The sequence below is a fragment of the Lissotriton vulgaris genome, chromosome 9 (genome assembly GCF_964263255.1).
Source record: "Lissotriton vulgaris chromosome 9, aLisVul1.2, whole genome shotgun sequence".
In the NCBI taxonomy this organism is placed as follows: Eukaryota; Metazoa; Chordata; class Amphibia; order Caudata; family Salamandridae; genus Lissotriton; species Lissotriton vulgaris.
Window position 1 is genome coordinate 888,920,635 of NC_141697.1, and position 23,468 is coordinate 888,944,102.

At 43.0% G+C, this 23,468-nt stretch overlaps 1 protein-coding gene across 1 annotated transcript in view; it reads right to left on the reverse strand.

Annotated features, from left to right (window-relative positions):
- LOC147692440 (sodium/calcium exchanger 2-like) overlaps window positions 1–19,751 on the reverse strand; it is a 1,124,793-nt gene extending 1,105,042 nt beyond the window's left edge. The window contains exon 1 of the mRNA XM_086938642.1: window positions 19,706–19,751. The gene's annotated coding sequence lies outside the window, so the exon portion shown is untranslated. The remainder of the gene's footprint in view (window positions 1–19,705) is intronic.
- Between the last annotated feature and the right edge of the window lie 3,717 nt (window positions 19,752–23,468).

Below are 23,468 nucleotides of genomic sequence, written 5' to 3' on the forward strand. Positions count from 1 at the left end.
TGCACCCCTGAAATTAACATGTGTGCACATGTGGCCCACATACATGCCCCGCATGGCACTTTGAAAAATGCCAAAAAGTGCATTTTTCAAAGAAATCGCAAAATACCACCAACCTGTAGTTGGTGGTATTTTGCGATCCCTTAAGCTAAAGTTTGCACAACTTGGGTGCTGCCTACATTGCATTTATGGAATCGCAATTTACGATTCCTTAGATGCAATAGCAAAATAAGAAATTGCAAATTTTGAGATTCCTTATTTTGCAAGTGGGTTTTTGTGTGCTACAAAGCACACTGCCCTATTTGCAAGCGCAATTAGGCTTCCTACATATGGCCCTATGTTTATATTTTACCTCTGTCTTCAGTAACTTGACTCGCTGGCAGGTAGCTCATGTGTAGCTGTTTCTCACACATTTGAATTGTTTGAATGAGTAAGAGTTTCCATTTTATTTCCCCAGGGTGCTCACTTACAGAGTATGAGCAATCGACGCCGGATGCCCGCTTAGCCATATCTGCCTCTGTGTTCAGTGCTGTATTTGGGTCATAGTAATGTGCTCTAATGCTCCACTCATTCTTTTACGCCTTGGCCTGTACTTGTTCTAATCATGTTTAAGACTGTATGCAGAGATGCTGAAGGATTAATTCTGGGCATAAATGAATATTAACACACACTGTGTTCATGCAAATAATCAAGGACTTTGCAATAGTGCTGGCATTTTATTTACTTAGGAAAGCATGTACTGGTTGTTTATGTTTGATTTGTGAGTAAGCTGCTGCGATCGGACACATACTCCTAGTTTCAGAGCCATCCACTGTGCAGTGTTTTGCTTTAAGTTTCCAATTGTTTGGATAAAATTGATATCATAGCTCTAAAACAAATATGTCCCATAAAACCTGTTGACCTATATGCTACGTGTGCATATTTATTTTCTGTGAAACCGATAAGTGTTTCAAATCCTCATCAAAGGATTAATAACCAGTTACAACAATACGAAGCAATACAATGTAAATCATCCAATGTATGTTTTGTAGCGACTTCAAAAATAAACAAAAAGTGTATTTTTCAACAAGCTGAAGCGTTTAAGCTAAGTACATCAGAATTATTATGTCACTACAATGAGTGACATTTACTAAAAGTTAAACTTTTCAAACATACTAGAAACATTCACCTGTCCCTTACAATAATGCCATTAATGCACTATGTATCAGTCAGTGGCCATGTGCATCCTATGTGTGGTCCAATTCTTCTTACTTTTTCAACCAATTCTTTAACAAAATTAGATTTATTATGCACCTCATGTCAGTCAGGCTCACTTGCTAAGTTAAAGTCAAACTTGCTCCTAACTGTTATGCCCTAACACTTTGAAAAGTCACCAGCCACCACTGGTAATAAGACAGGTAGAACAGCACCATGGACCCATGCACATATTCAGGCTTTGTTTCAGACTAGGGGAGCAATACAGCATGCAGTTCATTATCCGGGAAGGACTACATGTACTTGTAGGCGAAGCCGGTCAAGACCCTTTGAACAGCTGCAGTGGAGTTTCAATAATGGTTGAAGTTGCTGGGTAGATGACCACTGCTTATCAGGAAGCTGGCTACAGTCAACTTGTTGGGCACAAGCAGATCTGGGTCAAAGGCCTCTTTGCAGGCTTTCTTCTCCAGAAGTATGGAGGTGGATAACAATGGGTATTATCATTGACCACGGACTAAAAATGGTGCTTCTGGTTTTTCTTTTTACCTCGATAGGATCAAAGGCCAAGTGTGCACTGCTGGAAACCAAGCAGTGATTTGCAGTTTGCACACAGGTCTTTATGCCTGGTGCTCAGATAGAGTTGTTACCTCTTGATCTAACAAGAACAGTCTTAGTTTAAGTTTTGCCACAACTGAACACCGCGTAAGGCAACATTGAGGTAGGTTAGGTACCTTTGATCGAATGAACCATTTGTCGATGCCTCACAGGCCAATCAGAGGCAGCTGTTCCTATAGAAAGATTCGACCAGTCCAAAACCGAATGGTCTGGGTCATCCTGGAACAGGCGCGATGGCCTGGCTTCATCCAGTGGGGCATCTATGGGAGGATCTGCCCTAAGCAGCATTACATCCAAAGCTAAAGAGCTGCTAGGTCCCTCCTCGGGGCGCAGGACAATGCTTGCTGTAGTAAGCCCCTGGAAAGGCCTCTGCTGACAGGCGAGCTGTGCTTGGGGCCTGCTGTCCTTGTCAACAACTTCCACTCCCTGGTCAAAGGCTCTCTGCAGAGTCGAAAACAAGCCATGGAACGATTTGCACAGACTTCCAAGCAGACAATACACTTTACATCATGGTCAAAAAACAGTGGGGCATATTACTAACGGGGCGATAGGCAATTATTGCCGATTTAGCGGCCGTTTACAGCCGCTAAGCGGCGATAATTCTATCGTCCTATTAGCAAGCTGTCGCTAACTGATTTTAGCGACAGCTTTTAGGCGCTATCGAGCGGTTTGGGGCCCGCTTTGCAAGTCAGCAATGTTTATTGCTAATGACATGCAAAGTGGGCGTACCCAACCAGTTAGCGACTGAAAGCAGTTGCTAACGTCGCTATTGCCTGTTAGCAAGGCAGGCGTAGCGTTGGAAATATTCACGCTAAGCGGGAATATCTCCAAATACTAACACCTGCCCAGACCAGTTCTTAGCCATGTTATCCAATGGGAGATGGATAACATGGCTAAGAGCATTTGGTCGCTAATGCGTGAATATCGCTGTATTCTCAGCGATATTCACGCATTTCGCCGCTATCGCTGTATATTTTAGCACAATGGAGAAAAATGTTGCTAATAGCATGTTTTCTCCGCTAACATATCCCTCGATAGGCAGCGATAAAAAAATTGTCGCTAAGCCTATTTAGCGATAAATATCGCTTCTTGTTGGTAATATGCCCCAGTGTTTTATGTGTTTTTAAAAAAGAAATGTTGACCTTTAGGAGGACAACTTCTCTATAACTGTGTTTACTCTGTACCCAGAGCCATACTTTATACAAATCTCGTTTTACACAGAGAAGCTCATGCTTTATAAGAAATCACTAAAACGAGGGAAAACATCCACAAATGACGAAATTTCACTCCAGCCTTGACAGCCCCGATGAAACTGATTTGTGAAATCAGTAATATCAAAATGTGTTTTTCTACAGTGCTCGAGGTCACACCATCCTTGGAGATTCGCAGCACTATAGATAACAGCACACCACCCTACACAATCAACATCAGAAAAAAAACGAAGAACCGAGACAATATCCATTCATGGGGCCTGCAGATTTCACGGCAATCCTTACAACAGATTTCATGCGGATCCTTACAGCTGGGACTTAAACCTACTTAGCCATATTACCAAAGTGGGCTCTGGCCCAGGACCCCAGCCTTTCCGAGGGCCCCCTGATAGAACCAGCTCTGTTCTGCAGAGTCTTCCCCTGATGGCACTGAATGACTCTTAAACAGATTATTTTAAATACCACTTTCTTTTGCTCTATTTTCAATGTGGGTGATGCGTGTGTCTATTACATACATTTTGTAGAGAAATGTTGCATGTATGTTTCGTGCAACTTCCATAAAATAGTTTCTTTTAGATCAAGTCAGGGGCTCACATATGACAAATGGGAGAGTCTCACAGCGATTATTTGCAATAATATTAGCGAGCAGCTGCTGTGTTACAATAATGAAAACACACATCACTATCCCTGAAAATTGCATGTAAACACATTTAGAATGTGGACGAGTGTGCCTGTTTCCTGTCAGTGGCTTGTCCAAAGAGGGCATGAAAGAGCTGAAATAGGATCATAAATTCAAAACTGTTCCTTTTCAGGGGTCCCCAAAATATGCTTGGCCCAGGGCCCCAAAATCTGTAAAATGTCCCTGATTACCCAGGGCCCATTTCATTTTACTGTCCCTTTGCCCTAAGCACTGGAGGGTAAGTTGAAGGTGGCATTTTGTTTGCCAAAAACCAGTGATAGTAATTAATAACAACAGCAGAAGAAAACACAATTAAAAAAATGTAGTAATGACAAAGGTAAAAGCAATATTTTACATAGTAATTATTTAATGTACAACTAGCGGCTCCAAGCTGCGCGCACGAGTATATAAGTGAAGCTCACGCAGTATGGTTTATTTACGAGTGCGCGACAAGAGGGAGCGTTGCTGAGGTCGAATTATATTCGCAACAATATTGATAAATGAGTCCTTGGGGGGTGGATAATCTATAGAATAAATTGATCAGAAAGGAAAATAATTTGAGAAGAAGAAACAGGTCCACGTTGATGGGATTAGGATGTGCCTTGAAACGAGGCTCAGTACCTACAAGCTACATGGCAGCAACAAAGAGCACAGCATGTTGATTCACAAGAAAGATGAAATATCAACGCAGACAGTGTCCCAGGACAGGAAAACGGTTCTGTCTTCCTGTTCCTTGATGTGATTGATTCAGAGAGGACCTCCGAGGGACCCTTCCCTCCACAGCAGTCCATCCGCTCGGTTTCTAGACTCTCCGTCTCGGACAGGTTCGACAGCTCGAAGGCCGGGCGAGCCTTATCTGTCATGTCTCAGACAGGCAGGCAGGCTCTGTGGCTCTATCCTTGCGCGCTGACGATTAATGAAGCTCAGGGGACGAGCTCTGCTTTAGAGGAGAAGACCACGAGGCAGGACTGTGCACGCGGCTACTTGATGCATAAGTGGAGGGCTATAAACACGAAGAGGAGTGTGCATCTTCGCAACAAGGTCAACGGGATCCCAAAATGAGCCCAGGGCGACCCATTCACGAAGGCAGTGATCCCAGAGTCAGAAACACAATACCCAGGTGAGTAGCATATGTGTCATGGACCCTAATGCAAGCAAGATCAGTTGTCCCCTCTACCTTCCTCCCCTCCATAATTGGGGTGCAGTAGTCCCTAGCACATCTTGAAACGATGACACTACACCCGCTGCATCAATGGTAACGAAACCATTGTTACTCCATTAGCTTTATTTCAGTAGAGAAAATTAGGGGCATATTTACAAGACCCTATAGCCACCACAACGTCACTTTTTCAGACGTTGTGGTGGCGATAGGGGCTTTGCCTTATTACAAGGCAGGGTTAGGCCACTTAACGTGGCTTTACGCCGCCTTGTAACTAAGGCCCCCTTTTACGCTACACTTAGGGTAAAAGGTGAGGGCAGTGGGAGTTGCAGTGGCCATTCCACCACAACAATCCACTGATTTTGATGCTGCCCCCTATTTACAAGGGTAGCATTAATAGGAGGCAGTGCCAAAATTAGGACGAGGGAAAACCTGGTCTTAAATATGTAAAATGAGGGGAAATGCTTTATTTCTCCTCGTGTCTGCTGTTTCCATGTGTGCACCATTGAGCAGCTCACATAGAATTTACACAACGCCATTTCAAGATTGTTTATGTGCAGGAAGGGAAATCTTCCAGCACATAAACAATCCTTGCCCTCAACGAAGGCACCCTTGCACTAGGGTGCAAGGGTGCCCGAGTTGTCGATAGGCAGCTGAATTAGCCCCAGCACAGGGGGAAACGCAGGGCTGCACCATATTTTTGTAAATATGATAAAGCTCGTCATTTCTAAAGGGACGGAGCGTGTCATTAGCCTTCTTGGCTTAATGACACGCCTTGCCACTTTCTTGTAAGTATGCCCCTTACTCCCCAGTGGAGCAGCATATGTGCCATGGATTGTATTGTTATTGTTTATTGGATTTATATAGCGCTTATCACCCAGGGGTCTCTAAGCGCTTGCCTTGGGAACCCGTCCTGGCTTTTCCCTGTGAGATAGCCCCTACAGGGCATCCCCAAGGTGAAAGCCAGGCATCCCGCCGCAGGGGGCCGTTGTGGAGATTAAGCAAGCTTAATGCCCAGAGTTGCAGAGTGTGAACCCATGATTAGGTCAGGCACTGAAGCGAGAATTATCGAGTCCGTGGACATTTTGAGCTCAAGACCCTGCCGCGTCGGGAATTGAACCCTGGTCCCGGGTCTGACCTCTGCTTCAGGGTCTGCCTGCTCTAACCAGTGAGCCACACTGTGCCCTAATGCAAGCAAGGTCATTGGGCTCCTCTGCCCCACTTGGCCCCATATTCAGGGAGCTGTAGGCCCCTAGCATCTCTGTGCCTGGTGCCACTACACCTGCTGCATCCATGTTAGGTGCAGCACTGCTACTCCAAAAGGTTGACTGGTAAATCTTCTCCCCAGTGGAGTAACATGTATGCCAAGGGCCCTCAGGCAATGCCCACAGGGCCTTCTAATCCCTGGCCCCATAATTAGGGTGCAGTAGGCACCTAGCACCAATGGGCCATGGTGCAGCTAAATCTGATGCAACAATAGTACCTACAACACTGCTACTACAAAAGGTTTACAACTACTTGTGCAGCAGATTTCCGACTTTTATACAGTTTGCAAAGTACTCCTGGAAATCTGAGTTGTAAAGTTCCATGAGTACTTCAAGTAGCAATATCTGGGAAATCTGCTGGATCAAGTTATGCAGAAATATGTATTTGCAAAATCAACTTCTCTCCAAAGGTAAAATATTTCTCCTGGGAAGAGGTACTTGCGCCTGTCTTTCACTGCGGTAAATACAAACAACACGAATTTCAACACAACGTACTAGTCACAATAACTCACATAAATCCAACACTGTACAAATAAACCACTCAAATGGTTATCAGATTACCCACAACAGCACTCACCATCACTATCACTTCGCACCAGCACACAAGAGCACAGATCTAACAGATACCACCAAACACAGTCCAGTCCAGGGAAGGCAGCAAATAGAAAGCAAGGAACGTTAACACTAGTGACACTTTCACCTAATACACAGAGGCAAACTTGCCGGCAATGTACGGGCTAAATAAACTAGTCAGCACATAAGCACCTTGGCTACACCTCTGGTAACACCCAGCAAACTAAAACACCAACTATTTTCACACTAACTGAAAAATCACAACTCACACACAACACCAGACTCTGGTCTGAGATAAAATTCTCGAAACCAGGGTGAGAAGACCCCTTACCTCATTGGCATTGTAAGCCCAAGACAATGGCAACATGTTCCCCGCATGAATACGTTTAACACAGCATAAATAGCATAACACTGCACAGTAGAACACAACATAATGAAATCTGAGTGATTTTCAAGGAGGGACAGCTATAAACAAGTGAGGGGAGAGAATTACAGTCCACGAGTTGTGCTGGGGTTGGTTAATTCCTCTTAGCAAGAACATGAACTTGCTATGAAGAAGAAACTTTGCGAAGGCTAACAAAGGCCGATAAACCTTACAAAACTGTTGAAAATGCAAAAATGTGAAATTTGCTAAACTTTTTGGGTGTAAAAAAAACTGTGAACACTCAATTTGTGTTAACATAATTTTGTAAGCCACACACCTACATACGCCGTTTACCATTCTTATAAAATATCAACATTTAAAGAGAGTTGACAGAGAGAGAACCATGCGAATTGAGAATATTTAGCACACGCATTTAGGACTCTACTGCCGCCTTGTCCAAGAGAGAGAGAGAGAAATCTCAAGTACTTTCTGTTCATTCCCTCTCTAAAACCAGCATTAAAAATTACGACTCCTCATAGTTTGTTCCCCAAATTGATAAAATATGGAGAGACAATTTGACAAACCCCTGAAGATGCTTGGAGGAAGCACACTGTATCCAAACTAAATAAGTTTTGTTTTCGGCAAGTTTGTGCTACTGATAGTTTGATAAATAAGATAACCTTGTTGATCTTCTAAGTGCAAAGAGCAAAGCTCGGTGGCCTGGGATCCAGGCGTACACAGTTTGCAAAATAATGCATTTTTTCCAATAAGATGCAATACATCTACAGGGGAACAACATCTTGATCTGGCTTCTTGTGTTCTGGGCACATAGGTTGTGATTCACAAAGCGTTTTTACAGTTTGCAAATCAGATATATGCAGGGAAAGCTGGAAAGTGACTCAATGAGCCAGTTCTACATGTGATGTGTCTCTAAATTCTGCTCCACCTGAGAATCTAATGCATTGTAAGTGGCACTGAGTGGGGCAGGCAAAGGATTCCCCAGGTGTGAGTCAGAGTGACCAGCAACATGCAAGGCATATGGTCTGGGGATCCCCACAGGCTTAGGCCTTCAATCCAATATTCCACCTAATCATGTTATGGCGCAAACAGGAATCTGATCCTGAAAATATGGGGGCCCACAATTTGTTTTGCACCCCTAAAATTAAGGAAAGCGTGCTGTATACCCATTATCCAAATTCCAAGGTTCAAAACCTAGATTGATGGCCAAATCACACAACCACTAAGTACCTTCCTAGGGTATCGTTATTAAACTGGTCACTAAATGCACCCTAAATAATGTGAATATTAGAAAGGCGACAATACGATGCTCTGCGTTCACACTCATTTCCAACGATTTGTTTACAACTTTGTTCACTTTTAAACCTGTATCTGAATGATCCAGAATTGAGGGGCACAGTGATTGTAAAAAAAAGTGCACCAGTGTTCCCCGTTCTCGAATTGAATGTGGAGAAAGGAAAAGACTCTTCTTGGAAAACAATTTTCAATGAAAAGGACAAAAAAACAAACTACGGATTTTTTTTTTAAAGATTGCCTGCAGTATGGTGACCGTGTAAACCAGCGATGCAAGAGTATAGCATACATTTATGCGACTGAGTCCCATAATGTGCCTGAAACATGTATGTGTCTCACTGGGAGTTCTGCCAACTGCGAAGTCACACATCTCACCAATATAAAGGGTTGTGTCAACTCATCCAAAGATTTACAACGTTTGTGCACAGGGGACCTTAATATTAAACACAAAGGTGCACTGTCCTAACCAATTTTGTGCTATTCACTTTTGGACAGAGAAAAGATATTCAATATCTTTCCTCAAATCAGAGGTGGGTACCATGTGTGAACTAACCGAGGCAGAGAATGTGGGCTTCATCTCTTTGCTGGGAAGGGTGGAAACAGCCATTAGGAGCTTCCTAGTGTATAACTGTATGAGTGGAGCTATACCATCTTAGTGCCATTTCACAGTATGCCCCAGCAAAGTTAGAGGATTCCTGTGCGTTCCCTGGTCTATTCTCCAAGATTAATGCTCAGGATAGATAGATAATTCACACAACTACCTACTGCCCATAACAAATACTAATCAAAATCACTACTTCTCAACATATGTAAAAATATAGGTTATCATTTTTAGGTGTGGATTTATTAGGCCTATTCACAAAGTTAAATTTACAACTGCAAATTTACTCATGTAAATCTACTACTGCACTTAGCAGTATTTGCTATTCACCATTTCCAATTGTGAACTTACAATTCGATCGAATCCCTTTAATATGTCGACACCAAACAAATGTGTTTTGGCTCAATGCCTTTATCAATGGTATAACAAAATAATATTGTTAAATCCTAATCATCTACAATCAGGCCCTGAATATCTCGATAGGTGAAAAAATAAGTGCCGGGGCTCTCATTAGGGGGCACCTTGCACCAGCCCACTGCTCCTATTTGTGTCGCCTGCAAAAAACACTAACTACTAACCATGAAACCCTACGAGTGGGGAGAGGTTGTGGCGTAGCTCCCAGAGCTCCTGACTTTGGAGCTGGGTTCCCAGTTTGAATCTTGGCGTAGGCTGAACATCCTGTGATTCTGGGCAAATCACGTAATTTCCCTTTGCCCACAAAAGATGTATGTGTCTCTAACTGGTGCTATTGAAAAGAGCTCCAATACCTTTGGGACCAGTTTACGCAATAAACACTGGTGTTGACAATTAAGTGCCAGGCCAAGCACCGGAAACCACCAGCTCGAATTAAGCACTGAGTATGAATGAATTGAATCGGATCACTTTTTATCAGTATATATATATATATATGTATATAAAGGTAATGATTTTGTTTATTTTACAAAAAGGATTTGCATGTACATTGAAAAATATAGGAGAATGGTATTCTAAGATGGCCTGTGTTTGCTTATTTCTCATGTCCTTTTTTGAGTAACCCCTTATTTATGTTTACAAAATGTGTTTTCTATGGGGTTTTTTTTTTACAACCAATGAGCATCGGATTTGTTTTGTTTAAGGAGAAGGATTTCTATTAACTGTATTATCACATTGATACAGGTGTTAAGCCGAAATGCGTCTGTTTGACGCATTAAAACAATCCGATCAATAGCCCTGAGAGTGTCTGTCATTGACATAATTTCGAGTATGGAGATAGATAGATAAATAGATAGATAGATAGATAGATAGATAGATAGATAGATAGATAGATAGATAGATAGATAGATAGATAATTTTAGATATTTATTTTAATCTTAGAATACATTTTAGAAAAGTTACAGTACATTGACTTAAAGGTGTACTAAATAATTATTTAAAATATATTTATTTAACATGAAAGCAATGTCCTTAAAAAGAAATTTTTTTAAACCCCACCTGTTATATCTTTTTATTATATATTAAATGTATTAAACATTATGTATAGAATTATATTTAGATACTTCGAACTATTTAGTAAATGTTATAACAATTAAAATTTGAATATAAAAATAACTGAATTTTATTTGTAATAATATGTGTACTTATATTAATATAATTTCAAAATTAAATAAAAGGCATATATTCAATGTCAAAGACGAAATAATTGGTATTTTTTTAACATTATTTCCTATGGGGTGTTATTTTAAATCTCTGCCTCTGTTATTTTCTATGGCAGTGTTCTGAGTACCTCTTAATGGTCATGTGTGGTGCTTGATACACTCCAAGGGTGGTTTGGAGTACACATAGGACTGTTTTGAGACTTTTTGGGCTGAAGTACCCTTAAAAGTGCAGTTTGTGAATATCAATGGACTTAGTTTTGTGTGGGTTTGTTTTGTCCTTGCATGCTCCTCCCTAAACCCCTCCATGTCCCTCTAAACCCCTTCCTTCTAGGTGTATTAATGATTTTCCAGCCACTTCTGTAAGTTCCTCCCACATTTACTGCTAAAATGTAGACCTCACCCGCGGTAAGGAGCAAGATGGCGGACTGAAGCCGCCATGGAGCGCAGCAGCGTGGAGGATCTCCTCGCACATATGGTAGAAGATTAAGAAAACCGCTTACGATGTACCCTCAGATACTGGAACTGTAGCGGATTTGGCAAGTTGGAAAGCTGGAAAGTTGAAATCGATAGCAGGGAAGAACAATCTTTGACTTGAGCATGCACGAGCGGGAAAGTGGATGTGACGACCTTTCAAGACCCGGATCAGGTGGTTGCTGCAGACGGCGAGGCTGCCTGTTTGGAGAGTGGTGGGCCGGTCGGCGTTCAACTGGTCGCGCCTGCTGCTAGCAGTTGCTCCAACTGTAGCTCTGTCTTCTGAGGCGGGAACTGAGGCTGCAGGGCAGAGGAGAATGGCCGCATCATCGGGCCCACCCAGTGACACCTAGCGCATCCCGTGTGCTACGACCCCTGATTACAGCAGAGCTGGTATGTTACTGAGAGTGCAGTGTGGTGAGTGAAGTAGTGAAAAACAGCTTCAGGGTGATCCCAGTACCCGAGGGTAAATTAAATTTTAATAACTGGGTCTCCGTGAGCGGTTAAAAACAAGGCAGTGGGACGTTGTGGTGGTGAAGTTAAGACCACCTGCATCCGGTGTAGGTCGACATGTTTCAGCCAGTGCCTTTTGTTATGCTGACTTTCCTCAGGACCATAAAGATAGTGAGTGCAATGTTAAAAATATCGGCAAGGGGATTGACCAAGAGTGTCGGTCAATGCCTGCAGGGTACCTGTTGTGTCGCCATCAGCCTCCAGGACGGTTCACTCCAGGAGGCATACCAGGCAATTCGCCAGCGTATGCTTGATGAGGGAATCCCCTCATACACTAAGAGCACCTTAGCGAGTGCGACATATAGTCGATAAACACTCACTTAATAATAGAATAAAATATATTTTTAACATTGCACTCACTATCTTTATGGTCCTGAGGAAAGCCAGCATAACAAAAGGCACTGGCTGAAACATGTTGACCTACACCGGATGCAGGTGGTCTTAACTTCACCACCACAACGTCCCACTGCCTTGTTTTTAACCGCTCACGGAGACCCAGTTATTAAAATTTAATTTACCCTCGGGTTCACAGGTGGGATAAAAAAATTACAAAAACAACATGAGGACAATAAGCTTTAAGAGCGTCAATAGCAAGACTATTCAGGTTTTAATGAACAAAGAAGGAGGTTATAAACTATTAGGATGTATCAGCTAAGATGCTTAGCTTGGAATGTGGCGTGTCTGAATAGCAGAAACAGAAGGCGGTTAGTCTTTGAAGAACTAAGAATGTACAACCCACATGTACCTTTGATATCAGAGTCACATATTTCTCATAAAGACCGAAACTTACTAAAGCAATTAGGATATGATGTTGTTGTTTGTACAGATTTTAATACTTCAATACGAGGAGTAGCTATCCTCAAACATAAGCAATTTAGGGCCGAAATAAGTAAAACAGCTTCAGATAAAGGGGCAGATGGGCTATAGCACAAATAGTAATGGAAGGTTTTAAATATACGCTTTGTGCTATATATGGTCCAAATATAGACGATACTTCAGTTTTTGATCGGGTAAACATCGAGTTGCTGGGTGGGAAGGAGAACATGTAGTGATTGATGATTTTAATTGCATCATGAATTATGATATTGCTACTACCAGACGAGGGGCCTTTCAGAGGATGCAAAAGACACATGCTGCTATCAGGGAATTGGGTCGAATACATGCCATAAGAGATGCTTGGCGGATATTATATCCAAAAGTGGCAGGCTATACTTATTATTCAGCTGCACATAAATTATGCTCACGCATAGATATGGCCTGGTGTCAGACAAGATCTTATAATCAAGCACTATGTAGGTCTGTCCAACGGTCACTTCTGACCATAACCCTAACCTGCTTTCTTTTAAAATATATGGGGCGAGGCAGAGACCTCGGCTCTTCTTCCTCCCTAGATTTTTATTTCTGAATACAGACTTTATAAGGCAGCTCAAGGAACATCTGAAAGAATTTATTGAAATAAACATTGACTAAGCCTCGCCAGCTATGGTGTGGGGTGCCTGTAAAGCTAGTAAAAGGGGCTTTACTCAGCAGTTTATATGGAGACAGAATTATGAACTTAAGAAAGAAATAGAGAAAATCACTGCAAATATACTCCTAATAGAGAGTCAATTAGCTGAGGCGTTACTCCAGGGCTCGATAAATGCAGAAGATCTGGGTTATAGCTCGGTGGACCTCAAGTCTGCTCTAAAGAATACACTCAGGGAAAAAAGCATTGCCAAACTAAATAAATACCGCCTATCTCAGTATGAGAGTGGAGAAAAGATAGGTAAGATATTGGCTTATAACGTCGCAGACGATAAGCCTAAAACTCTCATAAAGGCAATCAAAGGCCCTAATAACTTGGTTTATAATCATCCCGATCAGATTCTGGAACAATTTGTCAATTATTATCGAGAGCTTTATACCCCGGAAAATTGCCCTGAAATGGATGATATACTCAGATATCTGGATACTAGCTCAATAAAGCATATCGAGGAGGAAAAATCTGAATCACTGTTAGGGGATATCACAATGGCAGAACCTAAACTTGCAATTACTGCTTTGCCGTCAGGTAAAGCATCGGGAGAGGACTCAATACCTCTGGAGCTATATAAGATATGCATCGATCAGTTACTCCCAATTTCTAGTAAGGTAATTTGTTTTATTGGGGCAGGAAGAAAGGCTCCTGATTCATGGAATACCACACAAGTTGTTTGTTTCCTAAAAAAAATAAACCAGCTGAAGAATGTGGGTCTCATAGACCCATATCGCTTATAAATACCGACGCAAAAATATTTGCCAAAATGTTGGCGCCCCGTCTGGCGCCAATTATGCCCAGCTTTGTATCCCTTCAGTTACATGGGTTCATTTTAAAAAGAGATACTACTGTCCATGTAAACATGGCTGTGACAGCATTTGATATGACCGGGACTATGTCAACCACACTCGGCATGATACTATTAGATGCTGAAAAAGCTTTTGACCGAGTGGGGTGGGACTTTCTTTGGGCTACGCTGTCAGCATTCGGTCTCAAAGGCTAATTTCAACAATGGATACAAGCTCTATATGATTACCCGACTGCTAAAATTAGCTATGCGGGTTGCAATCTTCTAAGTTTTCTATATCTCGGGCACTCGACAAGGGTGCCCTTTGTCACCCTCGTTATTTTCATTATCAATGGAGCTATTTCTTTTGGCTTTGCAAAATCAACCTCGAATAGTCCCTTTTGTCTCTGGCTTAAACTCTCTTAAAATTACTGTTTATGCAGACGACATCGCAATATACTCAACAGATGTCGCCGAAGCACTGAAAGGAATAACTCAGGAGGCAAGGAGATTCTGGGCCATTTCTGGCTACAGACTGAATACCAACAAAACTCAAATATTATTAAACTATAAACCATTAGCTCCAATACACGGAGTCTGTAGCGTTGTTACTTATCTAGGGGTCAAAGTCTCTGCAAAAATAAACGAGATAGTCGCTTTAAACTACGAGGGCTTGTTGAAAGAAACCGCTATCTCATTAAAAAAAATGTCACAAGGTGCCCCTAGGTATGAGTGGGTGGATAAATCTATTGAAAATGAAGATTCTACCAAAGTTTCTTTATTTGTTCCAATCCATCTCTTTGCGTGTTGATAACTCTTTCTTTAAACGACTAGATGGGATCTTTAGTAGTGTTATTTGGGGCTATAAAAAAGCACGTTGTGCAATTGCTCTATTAAAGCTCCCATTTAATCAAAGAGGTTTCGACTTCCCAGATTTTAAATTATACTTCTGGTCAGCATCTCTTGGCCGTTTTCGTAGTCTATTAAACCCTAGTAATCATTTTTTTTCCACGCATTCATGTTAGGTGAAGATTCTAACATGTTTCTTTTCAGAACTAATGACCCAAATTACTTTAAGCGGGTCAAATGTAATACCGGGCAGGACAGTGTATCTATCTGGCGTGCTATTCTTATCAAATGTAAAGCATCGTTCTACCATTTTAAACTTCCCCTGTGGGACAATCCAGACCTTCCAGAAATATTCCATGATGGGGTTGGAAAACGATGGTCTACCCTGGGTATAAAAACTCTTGTGGACTTATATGATTCTAGTGGGTTTATGAAATTTGAAACACTGAAGATTCTATATAATCTTACAGGAGGCATGTGGTTTAAGTATTATCAGATCCGTGATTACCTTGTAAGCAGCATGAGTCCTACAGCTGTATTTGACTCTGACATATGGAATTGCCTATATGCGGGTAAGGATAAATCACTTATTAGCATTGGATATAAAAGTTTTAATTCCTATAAGGATGATGACTGTGCGAAATTAGCAGAGAAATGGAGTCTTAGAATGGGTAACAATGTCACAGCTAATACTATTTCTTCAGCTCTTAGTAGTATTAGTAGGTCAGTACATTCTTCTAACCTGAGATTACAGCAATATAGAACAATACGTTCATTATATTACACACCTGAGAGGATCTCAAAATGGTCCTCAAACAATTCTGCTAGTGACCGTACAAAGTGCCCAAAATGCGATCTATTGGCAGCCGATCTGAAACATATGTTTTTTCTCTGTCCGGAACTAGCAGAATTTTGGCGAGGAGTTGCTCAAATTCTGACTCAGAAACTTGGGAGAGCAATATCACTTACAGTTCTGGATGTAATGTTGGGAGTGCAGAATATGAACACTAGCAAGAAAGATTTAATAACTATTGCATTCGCTTCCGCCAGTTTGACAATAGCTCTGGTCTGGATATTGAGGAGCCAACCGTTGGTTCTGGACTGGTGGGGTCTGTTTAAGGAAACATATCATATGGAATCTATATTAGCTAAAATTAGGGGGATTGGTTCATTAAGAAAATTGGAAAAAATCTGGGGGTCATAACATTTAGGGGGCATCTATGTAAAGCCATCCCTCTTTATTTTTCTTTCTCTCTTTCTTTTCTATCTACTAAGCTTTAGAAAAGTGTTTTTCTCTTGTCTATTTTGATGCTATGTGTTTGTTGTTTGTCACTCTCTCATGTTGTTGATAAAAATATATATTTTTTTAAATGTAGACCTATATGTGAGGAGGTCTCTCCACTCATGGCGAAGATCTCAACATAGAAAACATAGGAGAGAAGAGATATCTGGACGTTGGTTTGTGAATTGAATTTTGTAGGTTGTGAGTATTATTATTGTAACAATACTAAACATATGAGAAAATGCAGTTTGCAAATAGGCAGGTCTCTTAATGCCTATTACACGTGTGTGAACAAATAGAAAAAGCAGTATTGCAATGGCTAGACCAGTCGGCATTTCCAATTCTTTTTATGAATGGGGAGAGACCAGAAATCTACCTATAACACAATTTTCCCTTCTCCATACTATCTCAGCTTGTTTTGTGTAATGACCTAGTTCATTAAATGCTATTTCATGGGAGTGCCGATTAACCCACTCTACAACACAAGCTACAAACAATGAGGCATACCTTCAGAGTTCCGCCCACTGCTAGAGTCCCCCTGCCCACACAGAGCATTACTCTAGAAGATTACACATGCAAGATTGCATGGGGTCATTCTGCAAACTTCCATATGGATTATTTGCAAGATCCCAATGGACTACCTTGCAAGCTTCTGCCGGATTAATCTGCAAGAATTCTTTTGTCTGATCTGCTAACTCCTGTACAGTTTCTACCCAATCTATTTTAGAATTGCTCTGCAAACTCCCTTAGATTATGCTGCAAGCTCTCATAGGATTGATCAGAAAATGCAATATGGTTTCTCTGCAAGCTTCCATAGGATTATTCTGTAATCTCCCATAATGTTTCTCTGCAAGCACGTTTAGGTTGCTCTACAAGCTTGCATAAACTGACTTTGCAAAGAGGCAAAGTGTTTCTCGACAACGTTTGTTAGGATTGCTGTTGAAATTCTAATTTTGTCACTCTGCCAAATCACACAAAGCTCTGCACGCTCCAATTGGTTTCAAAGGATTGCTTTGAAAACTTGTATGCCATTTACCCCAAACTCTCAGAGAATTTCTCTGCATGCTCCCGTAGCATTTTCCTGCAAACTTCAATAATACTACTCAGAAAACTGCTATAAGTTTTCTCTGCAAGCTTCCATATAATTGTACGGCAAACAATGACAGTGTCTCTCTGCGAGTTTCCACAAACTTGCTTCCCAAACACCATTAGGGGGTCTCTAGAAATTTCTTTAAGAGGACTCTGCAAACGCCAAAATGATTTCTCTGCAATCTTCAACAGGATTCTGTAAGCTTTCATAGGATTCCCATTGAATGTCATGCAAGCTCCCATAGCATTGCTCAGCCAGATCCTACATGGCTTCTCTGCAAGGTATCATAACTGTTCTGCAAGTACCCGGTGATTTCTCTGCAAGCTCCCACGGGATAGCTCTACAAAGTCCAAGAGTGTTTCTCTCTAAGCTCCAACAACACTGCTTTGTCGCCACCCACAGAGTTTCTCTACAAACTCTGGTAGGAATGCCCCGAAGACTGCAGCAGGATTTCTCTGTAAGCGCCGCGGTAAAATTGTTCTGCCAGCATCCGTAAGCAAGATGCCACAGGATTGCTCTTCAGTTTCCTTTGATTACTCACAGAAAGCCCGACTTCCACACGTTTGCTGAATTTCTCCTCCAGTACTCAATATTATTCTGCAACCACATCTCTGCCCTGGGGCTTCCGATTTCGACCGCTACCATGACTGATCCCCGAGAATTCGAGCTAGCCATGCTCGCTTTCGCGATTACTCCATGTGAGCGGTGGCTGAGAACAGAGCACACCACTCTGAATGGGGACCAAACTTCTACACGAGTCACGACCTCATCCGAAAAACAAAGAAACGTGGCTGCGACAGCAATACTGGTGCTTGTTGCAAATAGGTACGTGGAGTCGTGGCTGTCTAGAGGTGGACGCACTGACTTCATAAATCGGAGACGAAAATTCAACCTGTCCCGGCACTCGCTCACCCTGCTTCGACACCTTGTGATCTTGGGCTAATTGCTACTTCTCGGCACAAAACAATGCTTATGCTGTTTTGCCTTGCTTTGGGGCACATATAAAATGGAGAATGTCACGTTTTAATTGCAGACTATTTTATTCATAAATAGTCGGCCTGACTCGGCCCAGGTAAAGAAACTACAGGCGCGGCTAGAACAAAACACACCACAGCAGTGCAATCCTCTCCCTAAAGTAACTAGGTAACCAAATCTGACAAAGCACACCAGCAACGAACGGACATTTCATTTCTCCGGTTTGCTCAAGAATCCCCACTTGTTACATGCAGACGAGCCAAAGACATCTCTAACCCCGACTCTGGGCATACCTGCTCCAAATAAAACATTCAACAGCTGTGTGAATCCTCGACTCCCTTCTTGAACACAGCCCCCCACAGATCGTGCCCCGCCCACATACGCCCCTGAACTTATAAGTGGTCCACTCTCTGTAACCCTGGGTAAGGCTTCCATAGGTGGATGCCCATCGCTCTCCCTGAGACCACTGCCCATCCCACTCCAGACGCACCGTTTCCTGTACTGACCGTGTCCCGGCTAGCCACCTCAAAAGCATCCCCTGTACTCCATCCGAGGCCCCCATCTACCTAGAGTCTGCTTTCTTTCTCCCCTAGCGTTGGCGTCTGTCTACGTCCATCACCCCCCCCCCCACACACACACACACACACATACCTACCCAGTCGCTCTTCTCTCACCCCAAAGTCCCCCATCTCTCTACCCAGAGATCCACCCTATCACTGCACACCGGATTCCGATCTGCAATAGGATTCTCTATTCATCAAAGGAGCCATCCAACACCCTCTTCCACCATGGTTCCTTTATCCCAAAGCCCATTCCCCTTCTTTCCCTCCTGTTCTCTCCACCCGAGTGCATTTCTGCCAATATATCCCATTCTCTTTCCACCTCAGGAATCCTTATCGCTCCAGTCCAGTGTTTCCACTTCAGCTGTACCCCATGGTCCCTTTCGACCCAATGGACTTCTCGTTACACCACAGGGACCACCAAGGATACCCCCCACGACCCCAGGTTTCACCCTCTCTACCCAAAGGTGTTCCACTTCTCTTCGCCTGGGGGTCCCCCCTGATCTTTCAAGGCTCCTCTCACCCCACCCTTAGAACCCCCTTCATCAGACCCCACAACCCGCTCTATTTCTGCCTCCAGCCCTTTCAAGCACCGAGGGTTTCCTTCATTCTCATTACAGCCCCCCCCCCCCTCCCGTTTCACCCCAATACCGTTCTCTTTCCACCATTGGAATCCCCGCTTTTTACATCACAGCAGTCTTTCCTCCGGTCCGGGATTAACCCTTCCATCCTAGAATTCCCCCACTCTATCATAGGGATTCACTACACCTCGGGGTTCTCCCCAGTTAACCCAAGGCTCCCCTCTCCCGCTCTTAATATCCTCTCTCATCTCACCCCAGCTCAGCATCTGGTTTTTGCCCTCTCCACCCCAATGTACCTCCCACCTCCCATTCCAGGGTTCCCCTTCTGTCTCCCCATCCGCGGGCTGCACTTGCGGACACCTCAGCCCACCCCTCAGGCTTCCCTTTGCATCCTCTGCCCCAGGCATCCAAATCCTCGCCACCCGTGGGGTCCACCTCAGCGTGCCCTCCCCGCCCTCCTCTCCACCCACTCACGCACCATCCGCTCCCGGCTGCGCTGCTCCGTGTCCGGATCTCGCGCCGCTTTCCTCTGCCACACCAACAGCTCGGAGCGCGCGCCGAGCGGAGAGCGCGAGGCGGAGTGAGCGGCGCGCGCGCACAAGACCGAGGGCTAGGTGCTCGTGCACACGCGCGTGGGAACAGGAGACGGGGAAGAGGCAGGAGACTGAGGCTATCCTGAGATGTGAATAGCCACGCCTTCTGCCGGGCCCGGCGCGTGCACGCGCTTCAGCACTGCCAGCGCGAGGACAGCTCTCGGTGTGAGGAGACTCAGCTGCCGCGAGACGCACAGACCCGCTCCCGTAGTGAGAGGATTCCCAGCGCTTCCTAGGAAGACTCTGTCTGCTGTGTCTGTTTTCTCCCGGTGTCAGCACAGGGACACCAGCGCTTTTGTTCTGCAGGGGCTCGGCTGCCTCTGGATATCCAATATCCAAGAGTAAGAAGGAAGCCCACGCTGAGGATACTCACGCGAGGTAGACACTACAGCTACCTTCTCTGAAAGACTTAAGGATTTCCAACTGCTCCACCAGGGCACCCAGACCCAGTCGTCTGCTGTAAGGAGAGTATGTTCTGTCAGCCTCAAGCTTCCCAGTGGGAGGAGACTCATTTCTCCAACCATGAGCTTTTGCAACAAGTGCGAGAGAATCAATCACCCCTTCCCCCTCTCCCCACCCCCACCCCAGTGGAAGGCGATACTTCGGTGTCAATAAGGGCCGGAGATACAGTTGCCCATCCAACCCCTCCAATGAAAGGGGCTAAATTCCCTCCCTGCATTGGTTGTTTGGAGACCCAGGTTCGCTCTGTGGGAGGAGCTTTCAATAGCTACCTGTGAGGACCTAAATGTGAAACCATCCATCTCTGAGGCAATCTTGCCTTTGCATTCCAAGGCAGGAATATAACCAGCATCCCATGAGTGGGGTAGGTGCGGTGCAAACTCATACGTGCCAACTTCCCGATGCAGGTCCCAAGCAATAATACTTAAAACTTAGTTGACTTCAAAGAAAGTTAATGAGAAAATAGATTCGATTTTTCCAAAATTCCTTTGGTTTTACCAAAATTTGGCACATATGCAAACTATCTAAAAAGTCCTGATCCGATCGCTACATTGTGGCAATGGCAGGCACCATGGTGATAAGATTTGGCCGAAAATGTAGTGAACAAGGTGCATTTGTAAGCCTGGTAGACCAATGACGTTTGTTACAATGTTCCAGGATTTCAATGCCAGTTTTTGCCTGTGGGTGGGGTTGAGGGGGCTGCAACCTGGAGAATGTTTTTTTTTCTAATTGACTGGAGCATCTAAAGTGCTTGTAGGGTAGGGGAAGAGTCGTGTGCCTGGTATGGGATGACTTATCCCAGCCCTATTGGCCTTTCAAAGACACCCACTATCCACAAAGCATATCCTTCCTCTTTCATTTGAGCTTTTCAAGAACTTTGGAGTGTCATGTGACATATTATTCCACAGCCTGCTAGGCATATCAAGCCTGACAAGTTCATTGCTTTGCCAAAGGCTTCTGGCCTTGCAGAAGCAGCAAGATTTTCTGTAGTTTCTATACAGGTAGAAAACTCAACTCTGTACAATGGCAGATAACCTTTACTTCTCAGGGGTCCACACGCTGCAAACATTCCACGAGAGGGCCTACCATCTAGACACTCGATCAGAAATTCCCATAGACAATTTGCAGTAACAGTTGCGAGCACATCGATTTTGGACATTTGCTGAATGTCTGTAAGGTCTCATTTAGCCCCTGGTTATTTTTGTCTAAAGGAACATAATGTAGTTTTACTTCCATTAGAAGTCCCAGTAGATTTTCTACTGTACACATTTAGTTTGATGTCTTAAACATATTCCACACAGTTTGTTCCAGTACAGACCTTTCCTAACTGGTTGGCTATTTGCACCAGGGTCACTTAGAAAATGGGAGAGCACGGTTATGCCATAAGTAGAGACGGACCAGAGATGGGGAAAACCAGGGGAAGTGTGAGTTGACTTTTACACATACTGCATATTTTATGGTGATAAGTACAGATTGAAATTTTAAAATACTCCCAGTCTGATTAGCTGTTAAATGACCCTTTTTAATGTATCGATAAAGAAAACAGTGGTCCTAGACAATTCCAACTATACTCAATGCGTGTCTGTAAAAGAGTATACTATGAAAACAATTCATATAAGCAAACTTAAACAGTCTAAAGGCACATTCAAAAAGGCAATGAAAACATAAAATCATAAATTATGGGCTACCGAAAATTCATTAAATTGCAAACATCAATTTATTTCCACGCTGAGTATTAATCATGGAATGATATACATATGTAGAGGCATAATATGCAGCATATGATATTGACGCAGTTTATTTTCAAGGGGAGAAAGAGAAGTGTGAAAGTAAGTTCTCATGTGGAGAACAGAAAATGGAGATGAAGATCATCAAAAGGCATATAGGAAACAATTCAAATATGTTGTGACAAATGGGATCCCACAAGAAATCCTGACAGGGCCGGTATCCCTACGATATCAGGCCTAACCATGCATTAAATTACAATTTCTGTTAGTTATTTAACAATTCATGTCACCGTGTGGCTTCATCTGTGGCTGGGATATGAGGGGAGTAAATGTTGGGAGTACGCCCTCTCGAGGGATGTCGACGTTTCAACCCTAACACAAAAGGGTAACTAGACTCCTCTGCTGCGGGTCTTCCGCAGGCCTTTTTGTAGGGATACCTACATATGTATATCATTCTATGATTAATACTCAGCATGGAAATAAATTAATGTTTGCAATTTAATGAATTTTCGGTGGCTCATAATTTATGATTTGATGTTTTCATTGCCTTTTTGAATGTGCCTTTAGACTGTTTAAGTTTGCTTATATGAATTGTTTTCATAGTATACTCTTTGACAGACACGCATTGAGTATAGTTGGAATTGTCTAGGACCACTGTTTTCTTTATCAATCGATACCCAGGTCCTTTGACACTTTACTGGGTTTCCCCATTTATTATAATGGTCTTTTTAATGTATGACATGCTGTAATGTTGAAAAATATCTTTATTGGTAAAAGCACAGCAGCACAGCTGTCCCAATCAAGGACCACTTTCCTTTTCTTCAAATATTCACATAACAAAATGGGAAAAACAACCACCCTGTAAATCACATCACCTACGCTCACTTGATTCCGCCCTCCAAAGATACTCAGCAAAGAAGAAATAAAGATCGCATATCCTATGCTGCCTTCACATGTAGACACAGTTCATAATAAAACACATTTTATCTTTTAACAAAGGCTTATGAAGAAAACATTGAAACCCAACAATACGATGAAAACAATATACAATGTTAGTAGACACAAATACAATAATTAATTGTATACCTGATCCTAGAACGTAGAGGGCATTTTGGAAGTGTGTTCAAGACACTGGTATATGTCAACTCCCTGTGCAACTTCACACCCAGTCTCTGTATTATCTAAGTCTCCAGTGTTCTCAGGCTCACATGTATCTCCTTTGTCCGAGCCAAAAATCCCACCTTACTCCTTTGAAACCATCCGAGGTGTAATCTATTTCCTCTGGACCTGCAATGAATGAAGATTCATGCAGTCCATCTAAAGTTATATATGCTATTGGGTGAAAAGAAGAAAACGGACACCATGAAGTGAACAAGTGTTATTCTTTGGAATTGCACTAGAAACAGAAAATTGAAAACCCATCCTACAAGGAATAGGGTGCATGAGGGATTCTTGCAGTTGG